At 40.6% G+C, this 13,954-nt stretch overlaps 1 protein-coding gene across 16 annotated transcripts in view; it reads right to left on the reverse strand.

Moving 5' to 3' along the window:
* Positions 1 to 13,954, reverse strand: part of TRAK1 (trafficking kinesin protein 1) — a 137,805-nt gene that overhangs the window by 80,547 nt on the left and 43,304 nt on the right. For 11 of the 16 annotated variants that reach the window (XM_083404736.1, XM_083404722.1, XM_083404735.1 and 8 more), the window contains one exon: positions 4,945 to 5,231. The gene's annotated coding sequence lies outside the window, so the exon portion shown is untranslated. Of the gene's footprint in view, positions 1 to 4,944; positions 5,232 to 5,743; positions 5,879 to 7,926; positions 8,060 to 13,954 lie in introns of those variants that run through there. The other 5 variants (XM_083404719.1, XM_083404718.1, XM_083404724.1 and 2 more) reach the window with 4 other exon arrangements.

Here is a 13,954-nt window from a genome sequence, read left to right on the forward strand (position 1 = left end):
CCTTTGTAAAGAGTAATGGAAAGACCACCTCAACAAACTGGCATGTGAGGAGGAGATTTGCAGTTCAATTAACATTTTCATTAAATCATTTTCAAAAGACAACTAAAAGGGCTTTTAAAGAGAAGTAGAAAAGTGAATCATAGAATTGTAGTGTTGGAAGGGACCAGGAGGATCATCTAGTCCAGCCCCCCTGCAATGCAGAAATATGCAGCTGTCCCATACGGGGATCGAACCTGCAACCTGGGCATCATCAGCACCATGCTCTAACCACCTGAGCTATCCAGCTAAAGAAAAACTTTAAGATGGGCTACCCAAAGCAGACCTTGGTCGAGGGTGGCCATGCGTCTTTCTTTCCAGAAAGCAATTCTGCATTTGAAGCACTTCCTGATTTAAGTGCAGTTTAAAGATAAAATAGTCATAAGGAGCGAGACTTGAAGCACTTGGCAGCAAACCAAGCAGGCTCACAAATCGCCTCACCACAATCTTCCACACTATGGTGAGATGTACTATATTTCTAGTTAAATTATACTAACAATTTCTAATTTTGTTTCGACACATGTATATTTGTTGTTGTTGTTTAGTCGTTTAGTCATGTCTGACTCTTCGTGACCCCATGGACCAGAGCACGCCAGGCATTCCTGTCTTCCACTGCCTCCCGCAGTTTGGTCAAACTCATGTTGGTCGTTTCGAGAACACTGTCCAACCATCTCGTCCTCTGTCATCCTCTTCTCCTAGTGCCCTCAATCTTTCCCAGCATCAGGGTATTTTCCAGGGAGTCTTTCCTTCTCATGAGGTGGCCAAAGTACTGGAGCCTCAGCTTCACGATCTGTCCTTCCAGTGAGCACTCAGGGCTGATTTCCTTCAGAATGGATAGGTTTGATCTTCTTGCAGTCCATGGAACTCTCAAGCATCTCCTCCTTCATGGATCACTGCCATGTTGTGGCGAAGGGGCTTGAATAACTCAGAGAAGCTATGAGCTATGCCGTGCAGGGCCACCCAAGACAGACAGGTCGTAGTGGAGAGTTTTGACTAAATGTGATCCACCTGGAGCAGGAACTGGCAAGCCACTCCAGTATCCCTGCCAAGAAAACTCCATGGACAAAGACATGTATATATTAGCATATGCTAAAAGGGTTTTTTTTTAGGGGGGGTGGGTAGGAGATGCATTTCCTATCTCTCTTTTTTGGTAATGCCCATCCTACACTGGATAGCTACTTTGACATAAGGCAAGATGAAATTAGGATGGGGGTCTTCCTTTCCTAAGGGATCTCTGTATCGCCAAAAGCTGCCTACTGTCATGGAAAGGGGGGAAGAAGTCTGCCAATACATTGGAGGGGGGGGGATGAGGCAGATTGGTCTTGCAATTAACTGATCGGTAACCTGACAAGTGAGAAAGGCCATCTGTTGACAAAACAAAGTGAGGAGACATATGGATACCACCATTCTTACAACACTGGCTTTGTTACTAGAAACTGCTGTATACTGAGCATCCTATTACAATAGGAACTGACCTTTTTTTTTTTTTTTAATTAAAAAAACCTTCCAAGAAATATACCACACCTCAGTGCACTTGAGATAAAAGCTACTTTAAAATAATCTGGAAAAGACTGATGCACAATGTATTATAAAATAAAAAACCTGTCAGAATAACATGCAGGTATACTCATTAGTGGGGTTTGTTTTCCACCAATATAGATCTTTACTCCAGTCAAAAGGAAATAGAAAAGTTAAACAGCAAACCCAGAAAGAAAAACAAATGGTGCTTTTTATCACAGTTCCTCTTCTGCAATAACAAGACATATTCACCAAAAAAATAAGATTGCACCACCAGAAAGAATAGAGGCTTTTGTTTTCCCCTAATACTTCTACAACCTACACTGTCCAGACAGATGGAGGGAGACGCTGAAGAAGCAAGACGCTATTCATAAAAGCAAAGAACATAACTGTTAACAGTGAGCCTTTTGTTCATTTACCATTGTAATTCAGCATTTAAGCTGAACCACAATACAATTAAATATAAACTGCATTAAAAGATTAAAAACCCATCTTGGATATCAAAAGTAAAAAGTATTATGATTTTTTATAAAGCACTTAACAAATCCACACATTCATTGTGGTTTATATCTTTTGATATTTTAGAAGTTCCACAAGAGTCTCTCTGTGTGTGTGTCTCTGTCTTTCTGTGCATATGTGTGGTCCTCTGGAATCTGTCATGTGTCAAGGATGTCAAGGTAAATGTATACTATACTGAACCCCGCTTTGAAAAAAAAAAAAGGGCTTGCACCTCCAGATTTGGGCTATTTGAACAAGTAGCCTACTTCACGGCCAGGGCATCCCTCCAAAATTTCTCCTTGAAGTAGAAAATCACACTGAAGGCAAGAACACTAGATGGTGCTATAGCTTCATATCATCAACTTGTCACCTTCTACCGCAAGGCAGAATGCAAATAGAGCAACTTCCAAATAGAGACAAAGGAAGTAGCAAACAGGTTAGGAAAAGATATAGAAAAAGGCACAGTGACAAATATTAGTGGGAGGAGAGGACAAGGTTAGGACAAGCATTTAATGCGCTCCATTCATTAGTGCTACTTAGCCATATCAAAATTATTCAGCATATCAATAGACATTCTACTTTCCCACTGAAAGTCTGATAGAAAATCCATACCTCTCTCTCACAGTGAGTGAAAACATTATGGACCAGCCAGCAGACTACTTTTTTCGATGGGGATTATGGGTTCCCAATTACTCACAAATGTGGAGTGCAGCTGAACCTAGATACTTAACTGCTTTGCAGTAAATAGTAAGTACATTAAATGAAAACTATAATGTGAAACATTTAGGAGAATATGTATTTGCAGCCTCTCAGCATGGGTTTTGTTGGCCAGTCAAGAGACATGTGGGGGCTTGAACAAAAATGAGTCTGGGAAGGAAGGAAAGAAAGAAAGAAGGAAGGGAGGGAGGGAGGGAGGGAGGGAGGGAGGGAGGAAGACTACTTACATGGAAGTCTGCTCTGCCATGTAATGGTACTCCGACATGGGGTGGGGAAATGGCTATTCAACAAGACTTCTAAGTGGAGACAGTATCTATACTGGATCTACATTTATTTCATATGTGAATTGTTGTTCAACATTGCCTTCATACATGCAAATGTCTTAGATGTTTTTACACATGAAATTCTTCTATGCATGGTTTTTACTGCATTGTAAATCACATTGAGATACATCCCGGGAATAAATAAATGAAATTAACCACAACGATAATTATTTATGTGTGCTATTTTTATAGAGAGATGTATCTACATTTGGAAATTGTGATGCAGCTCTAACGCAGCATCTCACGAGCTAAGTCCTTTCCGTATACCGGTACCTGGCTCATTCCAGGTTGCTGGGAAAAGAGAGCTTTTAGGGGATTCTTGATACTAATTACATGACAGACTGTTTCCATCACCAATGAGACAGCTTAAATGAGAGTCAAGTTGCAATTGGAGCTTAGAGAAGGTAGAAGAAGAAGAGGAGTTTGGATTTGATATCCCGCCTTTCACTCCCTTTTTAAGGAGTCTCAAAGCGGCTAACATTCTCCTTTCCCTTCCTCCCCCACAACAAACACTCTGTGAGGTGAGTGGGGCTGAGAGACTTCAAAGAAGTGTGACTGGCCCAAAGTCACCCAGCAGCTGCATGTGGAGGAGCGGAGACACGGACCCGGTTCCCCAGATTACGAGACTACCGCTCTTAACTACTACACCACACTGGCTCTCAAGGTGATGGTTCAAATAAGCTTTCCCTAAAGGAATGGGACTTGGGGAGATACCTCCAGAAGAAGCAAGTGGCATGCCAAAAAATGAGGAATTTGATCTAGGCACACTGAAGAGTAGTCACAGAGGTAGATTGCTACCCCGTGCCACAGTCTGAAGTGGTGCAATCCAGCAACAAACACAGCGGCCACCAACTTAGGGGGGGGGGGAGAGAGATTGAGAGTGTTAGAATGAGAAGCTCAGTATTTTTTGAAGAGTGCCAGGAAGCTAATCCAAAAACCAGAGAGGGAACTTTTAGTAGAAACACTGAGAAATAAGTGAAAAGAGGGAAATTCAGTAAGAGGCAGTGCAAATTCAATAGTGCAAAAATCATTGTGTATAACACTGCTTAAGTAAAAGAATTTGGTTCTTGCAGATTTTGCAGAAGGAAGAAGCAATACAGATATGACAGTCACCTGGACGTGGGGAAAGAATGAAAATCCCAAGAGAAACTGCAAACTGAGAAACAAAGAAATTGCTTAAAGAATGGTGGTGTTGGACAGAGCGCTCAGGAGATTATTTATCAAACCAATATAAATGTTAGCCCTAAGGAGGTCAGATTTCAGTTATTTAACAGCACATTTATAATTTGGCTAAAAAGTTTCATGAAAACCTTGTGCTGAAGACCATCCCAAAAGATAGCCCAATGTAGGCTTACTGTGTCTCCCCTATTTTGTACAATCTGTACAATCCTCCATTCAAGGATTCCCTGCAGGATGTTATGAAAGAAGGAAGTGTATAAAATAACACTCTTTTTAGCTTATTAGATGATGAATCAAGAAACCTGCATTTCTGTTTTATGGCACATTATCAAGAGATAATCTGTGATCAGATGAGCTGCTCTGACACACACACAGAAGGAGGATATTAAGTTAAATTCTTCCTGATCTCGGAATACTTAGAAAGAGGAGTCATAAGCACGATTTTGTTGCAACATGCCCAGAGCACATGTTTCCTGTAAGAAATTCAGTTTCTTGATGCTGTTTACCTGCAATCTTTTTAAAGCAAAACAGAAATGCCTGAATCATCACAGGGAGGTTTGGGGTGCACATAGCCCTAAATCCCTGTGCTTGAACTGAATCCCAATGAGATCCAGTCAGGACCTGCAAAAAATACAGAATAGCCAAGTCAACAGCCAACTGGTCAACAGCCTACCAGTAATGGTGCCAGCATCTCTGTACTCCCTGTAGTCTGATGGGTCATTTTCCACGGCTTCGCTTACATAGTGCTCTTCATGACAGGCTAGGACTGCATGGTCGGTTGTCTCAGGAAAGGGCACAGTGGCAGCCAAAGTGCAGTCGTTCAAAGCTGTGGCGTCCAGCTTGGCAGGTTTTACAGGGAAGTGCCAACTGCCATCAGGGGGGCCAGCGCTGGAGACTGGGTCTGGCAGAGGTAGAAAATGCAACCTTCCTTCTTTGCAGTAGTTGGCTTCCTTGGGAGGTCTGTAAAACATACACCAGATATAGAGAGAATGTGAGCAAGGTTTAATTCAGGCAATCAAAATCAAAGAGTTAATCAAAACAGAACTCTTAAGCTGTTTGCTCTTTTTTAGCAATTCTAAAGTACATGGCAGCTGTCAGCGTATAAACGGTCTCTATTTTATTCTTAAATAGATGCATTTGAAGGTTAGAGCCTGGGGATAAAGTCAGAGGTTGAGGAAGTCCCCAATTTCCAGTTTCAAATATAAACAAACAGAAGAACCCATAAGGGTGCCCAAGATTGATGAATATGATGCAATAGAATCTTATCACTTGCCACATCAATGGGAGCCCAGGCTCAGCTGCCATAATCAGTACCACATGTTGTCCAAGATTTTATTTATTCACACATGAAAAAGGCCGGAACTGCCACCAATGAAAATGAAGATTAAAGCATGGCAATGGCTGGCAGAATTAAACCAATTATGGTGTTCCCAAGCACAATCACTACATCAATTCCTGCCCTAGAGACATACCCATTTTCAAAAGTGACTATGGCAGTCAGTCAAAGTCAAATTTTCTCCCCCAGTTCAGCTATATATCAGGCACTCCATTTACTGCTGGGTACTTCTTGCATGGCAAGAAGAAGCCAAAGACCTACAGCATACACTGAGGTCCCTTAAAGCAAGCTGACTTTTATTGTGAGCAACAACCCACATGCTCAAAAATATCTCTCTGCCAGGTCATATCCTTAAATACACTGAAAGCATCGAAGGGCATGTCTAAATGACTCCAACTCATATCAGTCTTTCAATAACCACAGTCCAGACATTCTTCAGCCCACAGTGGCTCCCAAAAGTCCGTACCTCTGCGGTATACCAAGTTCTCATTATGAGAATTTTTTTTAGAGATAAGGCACCCTCATCCTCATCGTGGAATACTTCCTTAACTCCCATGTATTTTTCTGTATGGAATCAGAAGCAAATGTTGTATGGATCTTTAACACTATGGAATTCCAGCTTTGCTCCATTATACAAAGTCATTGGAAAATGAGTCTAGTCCTCACCAAACACATGCTAGAAATCCTTTGACCAGGTTAATTTGACTTCCTGATTGGTCCTGATCCACCACTTCAAAGCACAACTTCTATAAGTAACCAACACAAAAGAAGGGACATTTAGTCCTTCTATGTGAGGAATAGGCACACTTTAGGCCTGTTGGGTCTCCCCTGTTTTTTGTTGTTTTTTTACTAGAACCCAAAACCTACCAAAAAGAGTCAGGTGCAGAAAATATGTAGTAAGGGTTTTTTTGACCCATGTAGCAAGAATTAAAGGGCGTGGCACCTCTGAGCATATTCTGAGCCTAATAACTTGTTTTCTCTTCACAAACACACAGCCCTTTCACACCAAAAGTCTGCAACTAGTTAGCTTTCTTCATTTCAACAGCTTCATTTAGCTGCGAAAACTTGCTTTGTTGTTAAAGCTATTTAGGAGTTAGAAACCTTTGATGATCTACTGCAAATCGTCCAGAAATCTACTAGATTTCAAACCTACCTTCTAGCCACTCCTGTTCTGCAGAGTACGGTTAGCCCTTGTGTAGGGCACACTTTGATGAAGCCTGTGACTTGGATTCTTTAAGCTGGGGACATGCGTCAGCCAAGCAACATGGGTACTGCAGTGGTCACATTCCTTTCTGCCTTGGGAGGGCAAAGCAAAAATCCCTAAGCCTAAAGCATTGGGAGGAGCCCATGCTTTGAATTTTCCCCATGCCAATACAGTTTTTAAAGCGCCATCACTGACTCAACAGCAGCATTGACTCTTCATGTTAAGAATGGGAAACAGTGGTACAACTGTTGCTCTCCCATTATTGGTTACCTAGCCTTAATCCTCTGCCCCAAGTGAAACCAAGCCTAAGCAAATACAGCTGATTTTGCTAATATTTATCCACTGTAAACTGCTGTTCCCCTTCCTCTGTCACAACTTAGGCAACCACTGCACAAGCAAGGACATAACATCTGCACAGCCAGAGGCAATTTTGAAGGCCTGTATCACAGCCAGTCCTGGTGCAATGAGCAAGCATCTTCTCATTGCTTCATGTCTATTCAGAAATAAGTCTTACTGCATTCACCCCAAGGTAAATGGCGTTAGCAATGAGAGGCATTCTGCCTCCTCTTTTTGTGCTTTGGAAATGGGCTGCAAAGTGTATTGTCTTGCACAGGTGCAGCATGTATAATCTGAGCGCGAGGTATCATGATCCGTTGACATTTGCTGCCTGAGTGTGTCTGTATGTGTGCACATGTGCGTAACTGATTGAATGCAACCATCAACAAGGCATGTGCCCCTAGGTGAAAATTTTTGCTGCCTGCTCAGTGAGCTTTCCAGGTATGTTCCGGTGCCGGTGCTCACTCCTTCTGGAGTTCATCCAAATGGGAATCTGGAGTTAAAGAACCTCGAACAATTTGCTTACAAAGACTCATTCGCTGAACTAGAAAGTTGTTCTCTCCTTCATCCCTCCCACAGACACTACCGAGAGACAAGCTAGTTGTGAAAGTATTGGCTTTAGGGACTTGATGCTTAACATGATTATCTTAAACATTTCTTTTTATTGTGTATGTTTTCTTTCATAAGCAGCTGAACTTCAAAAGTAAAGAGATCAGATTTAAAAAAAAAAATCACCTCTAAAGCTATAGAGAAACCAGATGTGGCACTGGAGAGCTTACATAGCTGTTTTGTTTTGTTTTAATTACTGCATAAAACTCATCACTTGTGAGTTCAGGGAGAGGAGGGCAGCAGTGCAGACTTTGTACATCTGCCACTACTCATAACTTGATAGAAGTGCCATGGGTGCCATGACTGCAGCAAAAGAAAAAGAGGTGAGATCCATTATAAAATAAACCCTGGAGGTATAGAATAACTTACTAAATCTCAGCTGAATCATTTATGTCCATTACAAATTTGTCTGGCAAAACCATACATTTAAAACATAGCTCTGCTCACACTTTTTCTCTCTTTAGTCACAATCCCTGCCAGGCAACAAGACAATTGTGGTCTAAAGAACAAATCGCTTATTTAAAATGTCAACATTCTAGACAATAATATCTTACTGCATCCCTTCTGAACCGTCATTTTTAAGGTTATCTTTCTTGAATGGTAGGAAGCCACCGTTTGAAATTCTCATGTTCTTAGATTCCATATCTTTGTTTAAATTTCTTTCCTGTCCCACCCATAGGCAGGGGTATATCTTTTATTTGCCCAATTACTATAGTAACTCAGCCAGTCCTTCAACTCAAAATACATACATGAACAATAGAGGGCCTTGTGGCTGTCAGATATATTGTAGCACACAAAGTAGGTGTGTACACACACACAGCAAGAGAGAACATTTTTACAAGAGACCCAGCAATGCAAGACAGAGAGGTGTGCCACATTACTATGTACAGCAAAAACAAAAATGAGATTCAGTCAAGAGTGTATATGCATCTAATGACCAAGACAACATATTATACTGTTACATATGGCTCAATATTTTATTGTCATTTGATTAAGAAAATTAATTTTTAAATTGGATTTAAAGGGATATGGTGCTACCCATTTCTAACTAGTTATGAGTTGGCAAGCTAAGAGGAATTCTGTACGTAGACATCTGTGGGAGGACAATTATCTTATCCTCTGGCTGTTACTCACCAGCAACAACCCAGGACTTTGCTTCTGCCACAAACCCTGGTGTCAACTCTGTCCTCATCTCTAATCAAGGGAAACTATCATTAACAACGTTTGCCATGCTATCAGGAGCTCAATAACTTGTACATCTTCCAAAACACCATATGCTGCCATATGCCAGCAGTGCCCTTCCGCCATATATATAGCCCAAATCAGACAGACCCTCTTTAGATGTTTATGTTCCCTATATCCGTGCCTGCTTCCTATTTTGCCACCAGTTGGGAGTCGGTCACACACATTCTTGATTGAATCTTTTACTCTTTTGAGCTCTGCCCTGTAATCTTTGGTATTATTCAGCCTTAAACATCCCTACACCTCCTTCTCTCTATTTCCACATATTTTATCTCATTATCTAGCCATATCTATCTATAAAACAGTCTTGAGAAACACAATTAACAGCCATAAGCTTACTGTTGTTTTTTTTTAATGTCTAATGTTTTACGTGCTGTAAGCCGCCCAGAGTGGCTGGGGAAACCCAGCCAGTTGTTGTTGTTACTTCATCACATCACCTTTTTTCTATGACCCGGTTCACATGTAATACTAAGCCAAATCATGTCTACCTAGGTGTGAACATGCAGGCATGCAGATACTCACAACAACAATAACAAATCATAGCAGCTTCATTCCTCCCCCTGTCTTGCTGTTGCTGTGCTATTTGGAGTTAAACTATGGTTTGACTTAGTGTTACATCTTAGTGTTTTGCTCCAGAGAAACCATGAGCTGCAGCCAAAGCTTGTTCTTAGCTTACCACCAGTCATTTTCTGGGAGCGAGGCAAAGCAGAGCCCAGGTTTGCATGCAAGGCTTAGCTCTGGATAGCATAGAAGCAGGAAGTGATGCAGCTACAATTTTTGCTCCAAGTACACATTCGTTCCATTAGCCATGGTTGGTTTAGCATTGTATGTGAACTGGGCCTCTATCTCTCATATACAACCATGTTGCAAATGCAAACCTTTTTTAAAAAAGAACCATCAAAGAAAGGTGTTCATAGGATTTGTATAGATGGCTATTTAACAGCCGTTCTAATATTGCTTACAAACCACAGCTGCAAGCTAAGTCTCTGGGGGTGGTTTGATATCACTCCACCAAAGCACTCAGCAGCATTTCCATGACAAGCTCAGATGGAAAAAGAACCATCACCAGAACAGTTTGCATATATTAGAAAGGTCTGTGATATTCACTCCTGTAACTCCAAGCTGTTACCATATGCATAGAAGCACTAAAAGGCCGCTTAGGAAGGTTTAGGCAACTAGTCTTGCTAACCAAAATTGCTACCTAGATTATTCCCTGACCACTAGCTGCCTGGTCATGAACATGGTCTTTCAGTAACAACTGTGATTATATTTAAGTGTGTGTGTATGTGTGTGTGTGTGTGCACGTGCAGAGACCCTACAAGATAAATTGTAGAGCTGAGCTAAAAACGAAGTGTTTGATTAATCCTTGCATGGAGCAGCAATTTAAGTTTAAGTGCAAATACAAATGTAGCATAGACCATTCCTTAACCATACCAAATTTCTTTCCTCAAGGAGGTCAGAGATGCATACATGGTCTCTTCTGCCTACTTTAGTTTCATATAAACCCTTCCAAGTTTTATTAGGTTGAGAGATCATGACTGGCTCAAGACCTCTCAGCAAGTTGCACATCCATCAGGGGTTTGATCCTAGGTCTCTACATTTTAAGATGAAGGAATGGGAGTAGGTCACAGATTGCATGCTCCCAATCCATCCTCTTGTTTTTCAAATTCTCCTTGAACTTAACTATGGTTTGCTGCTATTGTTACACCAACTTGTTTTGAAGCTATTTACAATTCCTGATTATGCATTAACCATGGTGAAAAAGTGAACAGAACCATGAACCATATTTCAGAGTTGGAAGAATTCATGCTTAAGTAGGAAGGCAGAGTGTTCCTAAATTCTAAAAAATGCAGCTGCCCTAAGAGGCAGCATGTTCACATCCAGCTGAAAGATCAAAGTCCAGGAAGAGCGACTAGAATTATATTCAGACCACCTCTGGATATGAAATTGGACTCAAGAGTTTCCTTTGCAAATAAAACAAGCTCAGTTTTCTGATTGGTGATGCCTTTGTGAAGGAAGTTCAGTTTAGGACACAAAGAGGGACAAGGAAAACAAATGATTAACAAAATCTGGAAACAGCTGTACCACTGAGAGTACGGAGAAAGTTGTGTGCCTAATGGATGTGCATACACAAGTGAACAAAAACAAGTTGACTTAAAAACAAATTAAATGAACAGCACTGTGTGAGAAACAGTGGAGGTTCTTTTCTTAGCCACCTACAGAGGAACTTGATGACACTTCTTAACTATAGAAATGTTGTCTGAAATGTAATCACATGATCGGAGCAGCTGAGTAAAGTTACACAATTTTACATAAAAGATAGCACAGGTGAAAGTGAAACCATTCAACCACAAAGGTTAGTGAAATTATCTGGGTGTGGTGAAATATAGGTAACAGTAAAAGTAATAAAGAATTTATTGAAGGGATTACAAGAATGCTTCCTTCCTTCTTGAAACCTAGAGATGTTATTTCGGAATCTGTTCCATTATTTCTTTCATACAGTGGTACCTCGCAAGACGAATGCCTCGGAAGACGAAAAACTCGCAAGACGAAAGAGTTTTTCGTTTTCTGAGTTGCTTCGCAAGATGGATTTCCCTATGGGCTTGCTTCGCAAGACGAAACGTCTTGCGCCTTTTTTTTTTTTAACCGCCAATGCATTCCTATGGGAAACCGTCAATACGCAGTGGTGCTTCGCAAGACGAAAAAACTTGCAGAACAAAAAAACTCGCAGAACGAATTAATTTCGTCTTGCGAGGCACCACTGTATTTTCATAGTGACTCGTGGAAAAGGATGATTGTTGGTAAAATCTGAGGAAGAAAGCAAATCGGCAGGGCTCATGGAGAGAATGAAAGTGGTTATGCAGGATGGCTCATAGAGTAATAAAATGGGGTGAAATTGAATGGTACAGAGCCATACATTTGAGAGCTATAAAAGTCATCTGCCGTGACAGATGCAGAATCAAATTCAAGCAGCTTTAGTCTTTCGAGGTGCTTAAAAACAACAGCACAACTCAAAGTGTTGGTGCTGACCTTTAAAGCCCTAAACGGCCTCGGCCCTGTATACCTGATGGAGCGTCTCCACCCCCATCGTTCTGCCCGGGCACTGAGGTCCAGCGCTGAGGGCCTTCTGGCAATTCCCTCCCTGCAAGAAGTGAAGCTATGGGGAACCAGGCAGAGGGCCTTCTCAGTAGTGGCACCCACTCTGTGGAACACCCTCTCATCAGATATCAATGAGATGAATAACAATGTAACCTTTAGAAGACATCTGAACGCAGCCTTGTGTAGTGAAACTTTTTAATGTTTTATTATGTTTTTATATATGTTGGCAACCACCCAGAGTGACTGGGGCAACCCAGTCAGAGATCATGATGATTATATAGTTTTTCAGCACTAGATGAAATACAGTTTAGGGCAATATGGTGCTGTATTGCGTGGAGACCATCTTAGAATCTGTAATATTTACTCATGAAGCATGGTGTTTGAGAGGCATCACTGACCCCACTGGATATGGGTGCAAGGATAGAGAATGGATTTCCTTTACTTGAAACCTGACATTTTGAATTCAAAAAATGAACTAGGAAATTGCATTTTTAAAAAATCTATCATAGAACGTGGGATCATCCAAGCTATAAACAGAAGTGGTTTAAGAGTAACTGGGTTATATCTGGAAGATTTGAGGAGAATCTCAGCTTCAAAGAGCAATATAATTGTAATACTGCTAGCAACATTAATTACTTTAAATGCTGTGCCTTCTTTTTTAAAAAAGTTAATTAAGCAGGTGACTCTCACAATGTGTGCAGAACATTGATGTAATGGACTGAAATCAATCCTGACCCTTCTTTCCTCCCAGAAGAAATCAATTACATGCTGGCAAACTCTGCCCCTCTGGTTTAAACTTCCAATGGCTCTACCTCTAGTAAATTAATTACTCTAATTACAAGTTCATTTTGGGTACACAGGATGTGAAAGACAGACAGTCCACAATTTTGTGTTGGAATATTTAAAGCAATAGGCAGCCTTTACTATGAAAAGTAATTTCAGGTCAAAATTGCAATGTTCTATATATTTCTCACAATTAGAAGCCCAAATATCCACACCACCACCCCAATTATGGAGAGGATGCAAGAGTTGAGTGCATATTAAAATAGAAGTGGCTGGCAACAAATTTTCGAATTGTTCTAACTTTCCCGCACTGCAACAATATGAAGCTAAGGAAGAATTTGAATGTTTAAATAACAAAGCCATTTGCAATGTACAGATGGTATTTAACACCAACTAAATTAGCCAAAATGTATCAAATGAGAAATAAGAATTGTTGGAAATATAATGTTAAAGAAGGAGATTTTTACCATAAGTGGTGGACTTGCAATAAAGTCAAAATATTCTGGGGAAATATATCTAATGAGTTTTAAAAAATGTTCAGATATACTTTCCCTAAAAAACCGGAGGCATTCTTGTTGGGGATGACCGGAGTGGAAATATTAAAAGCTGACCAGAAACTGTTTATGTATGCCACTACGGAAGCCAGAACCTTATTAGTCCCAAAGTGGAAACAGCAAAAATTACAGACAGTAGAGGAATGGCAGACGAAGATGATGGGACTACGCAGAATTGACAAAGCTGACGGGGAAAATCCAAAACCAGAGTGACCAAGCGTTCCAGGGAGAATGGAGTAAGTTTACTGAATATACAGACAATTATTATTAACATATAATGACACTAGCTGGACTGTGGTAAAGTTTGCAACATTTAAAAGAAGAAACTTTCTACTTGTGCTTTAAGTTTTAAATAACTTAAGTTAAATGTACAAGTTAGATGGTAGAAATGTGTGGTTTTAAGATGTGTTCTATCAAAACCAGATGACGGAACGGAGGGAAGTCAAAAGCTTGGTAGAGCTAAAAATTTGTAAAAGGTGATACGGTGTTATAATATTGTTAAGAATGGAAAATTAATAAA

The sequence above is a fragment of the Podarcis tiliguerta genome (genome assembly GCF_965153285.1).
Source record: "Podarcis tiliguerta genome assembly, chromosome: 12".
Lineage (NCBI taxonomy): Eukaryota > Metazoa > Chordata > Lepidosauria > Squamata > Lacertidae > Podarcis > Podarcis tiliguerta.